This window comes from Polyergus mexicanus, unplaced genomic scaffold (genome assembly GCF_030449975.1).
Source record: "Polyergus mexicanus isolate NDT 795.1 unplaced genomic scaffold, iyPolMexi1.0 SCAF_5, whole genome shotgun sequence".
In the NCBI taxonomy this organism is placed as follows: Eukaryota; Metazoa; Arthropoda; class Insecta; order Hymenoptera; family Formicidae; genus Polyergus; species Polyergus mexicanus.
In genome coordinates, this window is record NW_027223325.1 from 10,490,903 (window position 1) to 10,505,375 (window position 14,473).

The 14,473-nt window shown below is 41.9% G+C and overlaps 1 protein-coding gene and 1 long non-coding RNA gene across 2 annotated transcripts in view; both read right to left on the bottom strand.

The window, feature by feature from the left end:
- The window catches only part of LOC138933747 (uncharacterized), a 45,173-nt gene that overhangs the window by 23,281 nt on the left and 7,419 nt on the right, over positions 1-14,473 (bottom strand). The gene's annotated exons all lie outside the window — the stretch shown is intronic.
- Positions 1-14,473, bottom strand: part of Sgf29 (SAGA-associated factor 29) — a 93,711-nt gene that overhangs the window by 12,435 nt on the left and 66,803 nt on the right. The window contains exon 2 of the mRNA XM_070296730.1: positions 3,153-3,343. The gene's annotated coding sequence lies outside the window, so the exon portion shown is untranslated. The remainder of the gene's footprint in view (positions 1-3,152; positions 3,344-14,473) is intronic.

The window sequence follows — 14,473 nt, forward strand, 5'->3', positions numbered from 1 at the left end:
AAAAAGGCAAAAAAAAGAAAGAAACAAGCGCGTAATTAATCCAGCCAAACATCGGTATGCCCGTCGCGTCGGTAAACCCAGCGTACGCGCGCGCACTTATTTCTTATGAGTAATTATCCCCACGGGTCCACTCGTCGTTAGGCGACTTGAGAAGAGATCGAAGATAAATATATTAAACGGTGAGAAGATATAGCCCCCCGACCACATGTACAACATCCGACTGGCTGGTCGAGGCAAGGGGCCGCGCGATTATTGAATGGATAAATTCCGAGGAAAAACGAACCCATTGAAACTCGCCCTTGGATTGAATTCCGTTTCGAGCCCGGACGTCTGGAAAGAGAGAAAGAGAAAGAGAGAGAGAGAGAGAGAGAGAGAGAGAGAGAGGCGCTCGTTCATGAAATGTCTTGTACTTAACGTGAGTGGGATATATCGCGACCGCGATACAGGGGGAAGTCTAAGCAGCGCCCGGCTATCTCGAGATATCTCAAGACGCCGAGTACCAAAACGTGTTCCTACCCGAATAAAGGCCACAAAGCGAACGGTTGCGGTGATATGATAAAAATAATGAATGTTATTGCTAACTGCTAACGAGTCAAAGCACCTAGCGTGGGTATCTCGCGCGATAAAAAAACCTGTTAGCCACGGAATTCATTTATTATTCGTCCTCCGCCTCCTTTTTTTCTCTCTCTCTCTCTTTTTTTTCCAATTCCGTCGCTCGCCACGGCAACGGCCGTATACCGCCATTATCGCAAATTTCCGTTTCGTCGATGCCACTTGTCAATTACCACCTCGTATTGCCCTTTCGTCGCGCGCCCATGACGTTTATCTGCCGGTTCGCTTTGGGATTTATCGCGCATACGAATTCCGCCGCGCAAGCGATTTATCGAATTATACAGATCGTCGGCCCTTATCACTGTTCGCGATATCGGCCATGTCGCGAGTAAGCGATGCCGTTGGCGGACGAGCGAGGCGAGCATCGTTTAAATCGCTTTCGTGCGTGTTTCGTGCGGAGCAATAAAAAAATTAAGCAGCGCGATAATCGCCTTGGCTGATTCCTCGCCGCATCGCGCGATGAGATTACAATACGACGGGACGAGCGATCGCTTCGGGGCGTCTTTCAGTATTATCCATCGATTCGACTCGAGAGAAAACCTTCACCCTCTCGATTATCAGCGATCCACCCCGCGTCTCGTTATCTTCGCACCTTTATAACTGTCTGACAACAACTCGACGTTCCCTCCTATCCGTCTCTCCCCGGAATCGTCTGACTTCGCGCGCTCCGTTCCCTTGACTCGAGTAAATATTGTATTTGTCGAGTCGATTCACGAGGCCTATCCAAGGTGTCAATTATCGTCTCGTTAATACACGCGGCACGTGTTTCCCACGTACGCGACACAGGTGTTATCGCGCGGTCATGGACTCTCGGCTCGTTCTCTGAATTTTGGAATAATAAGCGCCGTGTGGAAGGGCGGGTTTATGGTGAAACCACAGCGCAAACAGTCGCCGGAATATACGTGCGCGCTTGTTATACAAAGCTTCACATGTCTCTTTCTCTTTCTCTCTGCATACGCCGTCAATCCTCTTTCTTCCTTCTCCTCCTCTCTGCTTCTCTCTGCCTCTCTATTTCTCCGATACGCATTTTGCAAAGTAACGCGAGAGCTATGCAGTCAGTGCGCGCACGATGCTCTCACGCGTCGCTTCTTCTGCATATATTGTTCCGTCGTCGACTTCTCTCTATTACGGCCGCCGGTCGTGCAATCTCGTCACCGCCGCTAATTAAACCACACCGATTACTAATTATATCCATCTATTAATATCATTGTAACCAGTAGTTCTAGGAGTTCTTAATCCACGCGTTACAAACGAAAATTGAAATAAAGAATATAAACAGCGGTTAATATAGTTATTTCACGCACGAATACAATTTCGTTCAAAAATAATATTGTATATGACTTTCGGATATTTAAGAATTAATTCAATTTCATCACCGTGTTTAATTAATTAGTTTTTAGATTATTTTCTGTATATGAATCAATTTTTTCTCATTAATAAATTTTTGTATGTAACCTTTTTTTTCTTGCACATATATTTCTACAAAGTATATAAATACAATAAATCGTAGTATTATTTGTAGCTATGCATAGCACAAGCAGTTCGAAGTCAGAGATAAAAAACTTGAAAAGTCGAATTTACTGTAGGAAACTTCTCTTGGACTTTACGACAGAAGATATAAACCTCGGGATTTCTCTTTCTAAGGTCGTAGTTTTGGTGGCTATAAAGTATTATCCAGCTTTTCTTTTTTAAGTAACTCAGGCGTTTCACACGCTACACGCTAGACTGCAAGTCGCGACGTAATTCAAAAACTTAGAATCATCTACTTTCTCAAAATAATCCTAAGCTCACGCAACAAAAACTTCAAAATACATTTAGACGTAATATGGGACGCGTCGAATCGATATGAGAGAATAAGCCGGGAAAAGAAGTCGTTAAGAATTTTTAATCGAAATTCGCTTCGCGAAGAAAATAATCGCGAGTCTCCGATTTGAAAAATACAACGGCTCATAAATAAATATATATCAAGTAAGGCAAATAATATCATGCAATTATACTGCAGGCTCGTATCCATCATCTATCTCGAATCCTTCGACTACCGCACGCATACAGAAGCGCGTATGAGTGAAACGGGAACGAGCGCGATCGCGCAGGTGGGCTAGAAGCAATCCCGGCTCATTGGCTTCTCGAATCCCGCATCGGAAATGAACCCAAGAAAATGATTGCCAATCCCAGACGGTGGCGGCCAGGCATTAGTAACCGATAGATCGGGGCGGCCGGGGTAGGAGAAGGGCATCGAGGGTAAATTACCTCTCAGAGGTAGCAAGGACAAGGGGCCGCCGACGCGAGGCGGTAGGGCCGGCGACCGAAAGGGTGGAGGAGAGGTGTGCCGAAGTAGCGAGTAGGTATTAGCGGAGATTAATCGAACGATGGACCCTTGCTCCGTGTCCGCACACAGGCGCACGAAAGCCGCAGCGGAATGGCTGATGCGGTGCCGTCGGTGCTGCTGATGCTGAAGCGAAAGGAGAGCAGAAGGTGGAGAGGGATGACATGGTGAACGCGCGCCGCGCTCGTGATTAGTTACACACTTAGTTACTTACCGTGGTACCAAAGTGGAAGATGCCATTAGTTTCAGGTTTCAGGTGGAAACAGTCAGGAAGAAGAAGACGTCGCCGTGGGACCACTAGCTCTTGTCTCTACAGCGACTTATATACCCTTTCTCCAACGAGTTTCCGCTTGCGAGGACGCGGCAACATAAACGACATAACCGGAGATAGACACTTCCTGGTATCTAAAAAATATTTTCGCCTTAAATGAAATTAGAGCGATATTATCGTGAGCGATAATATTTCTATTGGGCGTGAATAATAAATATTTCTCGCCTCATATATACTATACTACAATTATTAAACGAATTTAACGGAGAAATAATAAAAAATTATCAATGCGAGAAAAGGAAAAGTGAATACTTGTATCTTATATAATTATCAATGATATTATTTTTTTAAATTAATGCTTTTTGTGTGAAAATAATATTCTTAAATTATTAAACTCTACAATCCGCCAATTAAAGGTGTCTCGATTGAAAAAGTACAATAAAAGATTTTACAGCAGGATTAATATTCAGTGAAATCCGCAACACGCTTGTATTCTCTTTTTCTTTCTTTAGCTACATTCGCGACCGTTGGTCAATTACCTAAAACGTTATACCTTTTTCGAATTAAGCCTATTCGAAGTAATCCTCGATCGTCTCGCTAATCTCCATATCCCCTTTTTTTATACAGCGTCAGCCAGTTTACGGGATTTAACCACCTTATTGCGCGAAGCGACGTCGTTAAAGTCGATGACTCCGCGATTTTATATCGGTTGGACGATTTCATGTGCATATTTATCGACTACGAAATTATCACGAAAGGAATTTGCAACTCATTTATATCACAGCATTTCTCGATTCGAACAAGAGGACGTTCGCAACGATAAGTAAAAATAAAACAATAATCGTCATGTGAAATAACGAAATATCTATTATAAAATTTAATCTTGAAGATTAAGAAGACTTTTAATATTCTAGCAATTTTTAAAATAATCAGCCGCAATTTAAGAGCAAACAATTTAATTTATTAATATATGTATCTGTTTTCATAGAACAACGAAGAAACGCGAAATCTTATCGAGAAAGATCTTATAAGAGTGCTCGCACTCAGCTAGCTATTTGAGGCTTGTATCGCAACAATCCTACTTGCAACTGATATCTCACGTTTCTTCGCTGCTGGAGCACACCCGACGTTTTCCTTTTTTTCTTTGACAATCTGCTTTTTGCGTAGCGCCTAAACGAGACGACGCGTCGACAGTATGAAAGGTAACGAGTTTCGTTTCTTGCCGCGAGAAAAATGCCTCTACTCGTAAAACTCGCCTCTATTTTCTCTGTTTACCCTCCTGTTCCCTTCGCCTTGCGAAAGCGCGAGCGCTCCGTGCTTCTTCACTCGTAAAGCTGAGGTGACATTTTATACCGGCAACCGCCAGAGAGAGCGAACGAATGTGATGAGGGCCGTTTAAATATTCTCGCGAGAGATACGCGCTTCTTGTGAAATCCGGTAAAATTATATGCTCCGATTATTTAGCACACCATCTCGAGTCTACAACCCGTCGGGTTCACGTGACATTAAGGACCGTCAATATTGATTTAAGTGACCGCCAATACTTTAACATCTCGACGTAGCGTGAAATATATGCCATGAAAGAAGGACTCGACGACAACGTGTTCGTGGCACGGTACAGTGAATTACGACACGGCCGACACTTCCGCGCTCATCCCTTCAGCGCCGTTTAAAATCAATTTTTCATTCGCGCAGATGAAATCGTAATTTTATTAGCCCGGCATAAATTCGACCCTCGATGGTAGCAGAAATATCCCCCGGTACTCCTTGAACGAGAAGTTACGGCCAGCCCAGTCGTACGTGCGTAGCGCGGGATGAGACAGAAGAAAACGATTCATAGCTTTTTAATGTCAAACGTACGGCAGATAACGCAGCCGTGTAAGAGGCGAAAGGGAGTTACGCGATCGGAAGGAGACGGATATTGCGCGATGGGGGAACGATGCGAGCGCAAGAGCAACGAGGTATGGCAATGTGATGATACAACCGCGAGTTTCATGCATTTAAAATGTTTCATTAGAAACCATCTAATAAATATTGACCCCCTTTTTGACTCGGTTTTAAAGGGCTATTCGACGAACTAACCGTTAAAAGGCCGAGGGGGGTTTCTGGACGCACGTCCGGCGGAGGGAACTCGACGGGCTCTGAGAGAGATAGCGAGAAGGAGAGAGAAAGACAAGCGCGCGTTGCAGCGCTGACGATACCTGCGCTTGTAACAAGATCTGATTTATATAGACACCGTCGAAAATTGGTTTCATCCCCGGACCATCTCCTGGGTGGCGTTCGGATGGCTCCGGCGACGAGAGACGCACACGTTCGGGGTACCATAAATACAATGCTTCCTCGCCCTTCATCTCCCTCGGTTGTTCCGCGGCAACGGAAATCGATTAATCCAGCTCGCGCATACAAAGTAACTGCTGAAACGCGATAAAAAAGCGCGAGTTCTGTCAGACAAAAAATAAGACGAAACCAATATGACCGGGAACAAAAATCACCGAGAATAAATTCGATCTATATCGATTAATAAAAGCAATGCAAAAATCAGATATTCGGTCGGACGTATCGCGAACCTAACAAGATAGTGTAATTTTAATCGCAAGTAAAATTTTATAAAAACGCATTAACAACACTGGTATTTCACGTTGCCATCCAATTTTATGAACTCTTTACATTAAAGAATTGATAAAATTTGTTTTCAAAAATTAAAACAATGCTCCAGAGATTTTTACAATAAAATGTATTTATCTCTCATTTATATGTAAATTTATCGCAAAAAGATGGAAATCATAATGCATCAAGTATCAAACGCATTATTGGCAGAAAAATTTGAATGCCTTATCGCAGGTTAAATTTAAAAAATACGATAAATATCCATTTTTCCAGAAGACATATATAACAGCAGTAGAAGAATTTAAAATCTTGTTATTATACCGAGAACAAAAGCGTCTTTTTTCTGTATAAAATATTTTCTATGCTATTTATTCTTAAGCATAAAAATATTTTTTTCGAAATAATAATAATAAAGGGAAGAAGAAGAAGGGAAAAAATAACAAGGAATGCTTTAATTTTGCGAGATAAAGTTCATTCATCCCGTCATACATTCGTAAACTTGTAAATATCACATATTACTGGCACATAGTAAACTTCAAAATGTCGACTCGATGAGGTTATACAGGAAAGGAAGTATTTTGATACAGCCAAAAAGCTGTATCAAAGTATATTTGATACTTGAATCACTCGAGAAGATGCATCCATTTATTGGGCTGTCCTAGGCAGGATACAACCCCGTTTGTATGCCCGATCGATCGAGCGAGTTATCCATCGCGAGAAATTAACCTTCTCTCTCTCTCTCTCTCTCTCTCTCTCTCATGCCGCATGACGGAATATTAAGTGTCATATTCATGGTCGTTGCAGGAAATGTATTATATATTGAAACAATGTGAGAGCAGGTATCGGAAGGCAACGTTCGCCGAGTATTATGCATGACAGCGTGCAAATAAGCGAAATGTCAGTTATAGGAATATAAGACGAGCTTTTAATTACCATATGATCGAATTGATGATGTTGCTTACTCCGTTTGTCAAATCAGAATAATAAAAAGTGTGAAATAAAAATGAAGGAAATTGAGGAAGAACTTTCAGGATATTTAAAATTTCCATCAAAGCCTATTTGACACGTAATGTCGCAAACGCGTGCCAGAAAGCATTGTAAATAAATCATGTGGCATACCTGAGAAGGATACGAATTTGTGCAGAGAACGTACATCGAATTTCGACGCGTGCCAAATCCTAATCCTACGAATTTCCCAACGGGGATACTGAGAACACGTGCGACAATCGCTGTATATCCGGCAGCCGAATTCTAGATTAGTGTAGCGTGAGAGGAAAATGTAAAAAGATTTCTGCAGAAATCTAGAAATAGCACAATCTATTTACATTGTACTAATCTATTTTTTTGTCATTTAACAATTACTTACGCATTCTGTCTTTGATTTTATAATATAAATTTATTAACTTGTTTAATATATTAATATTTCTCTCTCTCGAAAAAAATACATACTACGAGTTATGTAAAATCTGTTGGATAAAACCTCTCTTGCGAGATTCGAATCTTTACATACCGCAAAATATCATCGCGCGCTCATATAAAGCATGCGGGCTCGACGAATCGCGAAAGAACACCCTGTACATGGCGGAGCCAATAATTCTCGTGGAAGGAATATGATCGAAGCAGATGCGTCTGCAGGCGGTTATACGCACACGTTTGCGCGCTGTTCTCATATACGTGTATTCCCGTGTGAGCGTGTTGGTGACGCTTTACGTCGTAAACGCGAGGGTATTACAGGTCCTCGAAGATAGTAGATGGCCGTAGCAAAGGAAAGGACGGAAAGAGATGTAGCGTACGGGCCTGGGGGCCTTAAAGCGGAGGCCGGTTTGCGTGGGCCGTACGGCACCTCCGTTCGCCATATCTGGCCCACCTGGACCCTCCTCGTTCCTGCGATCACCCTCGTCGTCTCTACATCACTATCTCTCTTTCTTTTTCTTTCTCTCTTCACTTCCATCTACTCGAGGAAGCTCTCTTTTCTCGATCTCACAAAATATCGCTCAAGCGTCATGCATTCCGTTCTCTTTTCGTCCCAACGATATCTCGTTTTCTGACTCTTTCGGTCGTCACTCGTCCCGTCGAAAACCCTCGTTTTTCATTTTTTTTTTTTTTTTCCTTACGTACATACACTACTTGCCATCATAAGAGTATTCTCGGCCATGATGAGCATCAACGTGACGGCGCGTCTGTTTGTACGCCTGGCAAGCGTGCTCCTCTTTTGGCGGGGACGAGAAAGTGCCTTCCAATTTTATTACCCACCGTGGCACGATCTCGATAATGAAATACTTCGGGGAGTATTTCGGCCGCCGAGTGAACTCCATTCGACTATAATCGAGATAAGAATGAAGCGCATACTCTCCGAAGCTGCGCGCTGCAATCCCGCGGTCCTGTCGATGATCGAGGAAGAACGTGGGCGAAGCCTCCGGGCGCGGAAGGTGTCGGCAATTTTTTCGTGACGGTGACGAACCTTTATAAATTTTTCAGAGAAGCAACCGGTATTATCTTAAAGTCTATTTTAGATAGCTCTCGGAACGGAACTCTTCATTGAAGAAAGATAGAATTTTATAGGAATTAAAGATCTGAAACTATAAAAAATTCGAAAGACGCGTTTCAAGATAGAGAGCTTTATATCCAGCACTTGGGAAATATTTTGAAATTCGAAGATTTCTTGATATTAAACTGCTAACGATATATACGTTACTCGAATGTATTTCGTCTCAATTAAACTTTAAAAATAGCATTACTAGTACTTTATTATGATCAGGAAAAGCATGTATATATATTATTTATCCCTGTTGTGACACAAAATTCTTATAAGTTTAAAACTAAATTCTCCGTTAAGTAAAATGCGATTAACTCGTGTGACATTCTAAAATTTTGATCATTATACAATATTCATTAAAGATTTAATTTTCTCTAATGAGATAAATATATCGAGAACATAAATATACATTTCACGTTCATTTAGATCGCCAACAACCATTAATCGCGGCTTCCGAATGTGACGCATGTTGTTTTTCGATGCTAGTTATTAAAAATTCGAAACTCGTTAATTATCTCTATCTTGCTTTAATAGCACCTTGTTACAATCAACGAAAACGTGCGCTGTCACGTCCAGTCACAAACTCTTTATGGATTCCTAGGTTTGACAAGCACGGCCGTGCTAATGAAAACAGTTATACATTCGCGCGACATGCAAAAAGTATCGAGAGGGATAATAAAGTCGTGGGATAAAGTTCGTTAACGTTATACGCATTGATTTTAACGACCGCTTCAAACATATCGCCATCGACGCATCGTTGCTCGGCTTACTTCTGTTTCACCTGCAAGTTTAGCAAACACGCTATTGTCCGATGCGCGGCTGATTTCTCTAGAGATTATCCAATCAAACTTGGTAATTACATTTCCATGATAGATTTTGCAAATTCTCCCACGCCGCGCCTGCTCTAACATCAGCCGCAAATTCCAAGTCCCCCGGATTCGCGGTGTGTTTCGTTTGTCCTGTCTGTAGCTCTGTTTTATTAGTTTCCCCGCGATCTCACCGGATAGCCGTCTAACCCGGAAACAAATACGACCATGGCAAATTAGTTTTAGCGGCAAAATTTCGGCTTAAACATTTTATTACCCGCGGAGTAATAATGTTTTATAGAGCGGCAATCTAAAGTAAAGTATCATTGCAAACATCAAATGTAATTATAATCAAATATCAATAAAAATATATGAAACAAGCAAGTTAAAAATAAAATATTTTAAGTATTTTAAAAGCTCTCGATTATTTAATAAAATAAAAATCGTACGAATATGATTTTTTGCTCATTCGTCTCTTCAAATTATACTCTTTATAATATTTGCGCGCAAAAGTTATCATTAAATAAAATATACTTTTTTCAACTCGAGTTCAACTACGATTATGTATGTTAATTCGGTGTCGTCGTACATGTATAATGAGTCTGCACACATATACCAATGCTTAAAGTAACTGCAGGTAGTCTTTTTAAATCCACATTATCGTTCAATCGGTATCTACTTTTTATCTCGATAGTAACATGCGCGAAAAAATTGCGATTAACGGAAGGCCAAGATTTTTGCGAAATTATGCAAATCGTATGCGTTGTAAAATACGCGCGTTACAGGGACGATAAAACCGCGCCTTGTTTGGTGCGCCTCGTCGTCGTGCAGTCACTGCTTTGAAAACAGACAGGCAGGTCGAATGCGACATTAACTAGATTCTTTAAAGACACTTTGAACACGCACGATTACGTCAAGTATGAGGCATCATTGAAAATAACCAGGTCACAAATTGACGAGACTCCCGTCTCCCACCGCCTCGTTCCCTGCACTTTCGCGCCCCCCCCCCCCACCCCTTCTCCGTCTTCACCAACGTGGGATCTCGAGCAAGCGGCGGTCAAATTATTGATCCTCGCCGGACACGTTCATTCTTTTAAACGGAACAAATCATGCGGACAAAACATTCCAATCCGACGGCCGAACATCTATTGGTCCGACTTAAGAACGTGGCCCGCACTCGCCGTCGCGCGACCCCCCGGACTACAGTTGTCCGGCTCGCGCGTTAACCGTATTCCGGTCTCTAAAGCGGGCCTCGTTACACGGTGTAAAGATCTCGCCATATTTGATGTCATAATTATAATATTTACGAGCTGACACTCGTTACGCTTAAATCGTTTATACGTGATGGACGACGAGAGCCCACCGGGGTCCGAATTCTCTCTCTCCCTCTCCTGGCTGCACGACCACCCCTATCCTGAGAGAGAGAGAGAGAGAGAGAGGCCCGCTAGCGCGCAATTTCAGGGCACGTTAGAGTTCGTCGAACTCGCCGCGATTCCAGGGAGATCGTCTTTCGGAACGATACCGGGCGCGAGTCATCAAGTGTCATTAATGGCGAAATAACAGTTTGTCCATACCGCGAATATCAAACGCTCGTTTAAAGCGGTTATAGGATACTAAAGCGTGCGGTTATTTCAGACAAGTCCTATGACCGCCGGCCCGCTGTTTATCGACGGATAAAGCGAGTGTTTACTCTCTCCGTTTGCCAGCGATACTGTTTCGCATAAAGGCTAACTTATTGAAAGAATCATATTCTCAAACAGCAAGTACGTATCGCGTCTCGCATATATTTGTCGGATGCTCTCACTTAAAAGACAAGAATCGGAGAAAGTCAGAATATTTTTCTCATCGTGCAAAGAGATTATTCTCTCAGAATTTTCTCACCTAGAAAGATTATTCTACTATCGCGAGAGATACTATCGCGGGCTGTCTTGCTTATCCTAAATGAGACATTGGCCGCGAGATCAATCGAGTCTCGTACAAATCTTCGCGAGTAAACACGCGCGGCGATGATGTACTCGGCCTCGCAACGCGAAATGATAGGATGCTGCTCGTCCGAGAGAGAAGCATCGGAGAGGGCTCTCCCACGAGGGTTATCTCGAATAACTATGGAAATCACTAGGAGCCTCGGTTCTCACACCGTCGCTGCTTGCTTTCTTCGTCGGCTGTTCCGTTTCCACTCGACCCTTCGATATTAAAACGTACCGATGATGCGTGTGCCTCCCGTCGTATTCTCTTCTCCTTCGCCTACCTACCCGCCTCTCTTCCCGCTTTCACGTGCCGAAGGTGAAAAGTTGCACATGTACGGGGCCGGATATATGAAAAAGCGAACGATATATTACGGCTTTCGTATAGTTTTCTTTTCTCGAGCCGCGGGGTCTTTGTGTTTTTCATTGCTGCCTCGATTTTTTTTAAATCATTATTTCTTCTGTCGCCGGCATCTTCGTGCCAAGCGCAATAAGATCTCTGCCATATATCGTTTAATCTTTTTTATATAAAGTAGAATCGCGTATAATACGTATAGTCTAAAAAAGTATATTGTAATATTCGTACCGAATTGCAAAAATAAGCTCACATTCTAATAGAGATAAATCATTTCGCGGTATATTAACGCACCATTTGTCTCGGTATCGTGATTCATGTTGCGCTTACGAAATTTGTTTAATATCGCGGCTAATAAATTTTGCGGCTGAATAGATTGCGAGAGATCGATGGTCGTTACATTACGGCGACTATCTAATTGCTAACCATTAAAACGGCATTTCTCCTACGAGCATTTGTACGCAACTCGCATCGTATCTAAACGTAAACTTCGGAAAGTTTCGAATCCTCGATCAAAAGGTATGAATAGAGCTCGACTAAGAGAAGTTGTCCTAATTGCTATCGCACTGAATTGCGAAGTCGGATTAGCCGATCGCCAGCTATCGCCGTTGATCACGATAGAGCATTCGTCCGAAACGTCAGATGGAGAGATTTCGACGTTCGACCGCTCGGCGAAGAATGAAATTTCGCGACCACCTCGGCCTGGTATTACAAGGCGCAATTACTCGTAAAACGCGACGAACCGTTGCGAGCAACGTCACAGCGCTGTTGCGTTTTGTCCGCCGATCAAAGTTCGAATTATGCCTTGAGCAACGGGGGAACGCGCCCGCCGTCTGTCGTGCGGCTGCTCGTAAAAGCCGTCCATAAAATGCCGCGAGTTGTGCGGCAATTATCTTTCTCCGCGGAGAGTACGACCGGAAGCACCATACAAACGTTGCCTTCGGTACGTATAATGTCGGCAATATGTCTGCGGGAACATCCGCGAGAATCGGCGGAGAGCTCTTTCCTCGCGGCGTTTGGCGAGATACAGTTATGTATTTACCGCCCGCCAAATGGAAGCTATGTCTGAAAAGTATACTCGAAACAGTTGCTCTCGAATTATTGTTAGTATAAGTATGCCTGTGACGTTTGATTACGCGTTATCATTTGAACACGTTCCTTATGATAAATAATATTCGCGACATTAAATAAATATATTATTAAAATAATTTATCCTAATAGTAATACCAGAAAAAATTTTCGCGTTGTACATATATTGTGAAAGTATATCCAGTTCTATATTTTTAAATTAAACATTTATTTAGTATATCAGAAAGAAAAAATTGGAATTCTGCGAATATAAATTTTCATACTTGTATAATAATTATACGATATATATTTGTGAAATTATGCAATTATCGTCTTCTGGAATTATTGCATTGTGATAAAAATATATAGTCATCTCTCTCTCTCTAATTTTTGTTGTAAAATATACATATCGTCATGGAAACTGCTACGAAACTTTTCTTCCATTATTTATTAAACGCACTTTGGTTATTCCATCCAGTTGTCAGGTTGCACGAGAATTTATCTATGTCATCGACTCAAGTTCAGATTATAAGAGATGTCAGTTACACATTATATTGCCTATATAATATATTTTATACCTGAATAGATATACAAATGACGTCGTTAATGACCAACGAATTGGCACGTAACGGGTTTCGAGTATCGGCGTACATTTTCTTAAACTATCCGCGATCTTCATCTTTTCATGGCAAATCCGCGTCGTTTGTCTTGCCCGAGTATTTATAACTTCGACACAACATGAAATCTATTATGTTCGTGTAAGTCAATCATTCGCGTCGCGCGCGAACGTTATTCGCGCGAGAGTCATTCATACGTTCGTCCACTATTCGACACACGTGACACGCGGCATTCTCCCGCGAAACGAATGTTAAATGTCGATCTGATTTAACGCGATATATTTTGGAGCTCACCAGACGCCCTCTTTGAATCTTCGTCCACTCGAATTGTCGGTCGCGCTCTATGTCGACCAGGCCTATCTGAAGTATTTATTGCTCCTGGTATCTGTACAAAGCCCGTTACGTCCGATCGCTCGAATTGTACGACGTAATGAGATCGCGTGTTGCCGTGATCGCGTTCCGTCGTGTGTGCCGTCGAATGCGCGCAGCGATGTTCGATCAAGTATGAGATATCATTCACGGGAGGCAAAGCGCTCACGGAAGCTTCGAAGTCGATTCGATCCTGGCAAATTAATGCGGCCCGAGATATCTCATTCAGTCGTACTTATGGCGTAACATACTTAACCGCAGAATGCGCCTGCCCGGTATCCGCGTGTACTGTAAATTCAACACGACTGCGTATATTCCGCGAGCTGGTAGATCGTGTACACGCATCTAGGTCTGCATCGGCGTGTCGGTTCATGTCAATGTAGAACGACAATTTCTATTAAAGCCATATTAAATTCATCTCGCGTTTAAACTTATTTTTTTTACGCGCAACAAGATTCTTAGAATATATTTATGTTTATTATACAAACTCGATTTCAATTATGACAATTAAATTGAAATTATAAATACAATATGTAGAATTATACTGTCTATCTTTTCTTATTTGTTCTACCTACGATTCTTTTTGCATATTTTCATCTGTTTGCATTTTTCATTTATGTTATCTTATTCATTAATGTTATATTATTTCTGTATTCTTTGTGTATTTTTAATTTATTGTTTTTATATGAGAATTTACATTTCTAAAATCTAGATTAATTCTAGTCAGTTCTATCTAGTTCTCCTCAGCATTGCTACTAATATGTATACGTACATTTATATATAAATGCTTTGACAAAAAAATCTCATTTTAATGGAAAATTTTAAGCGTCGAACACGTTTTTGCATCGGATACTAAACGCGCAATTATCGCTTCGGAAGCATCGAGTAGGATCTCGGATCGTGTAAATCGAATACGACTGCGTCGCAGACAAACGGGAATTC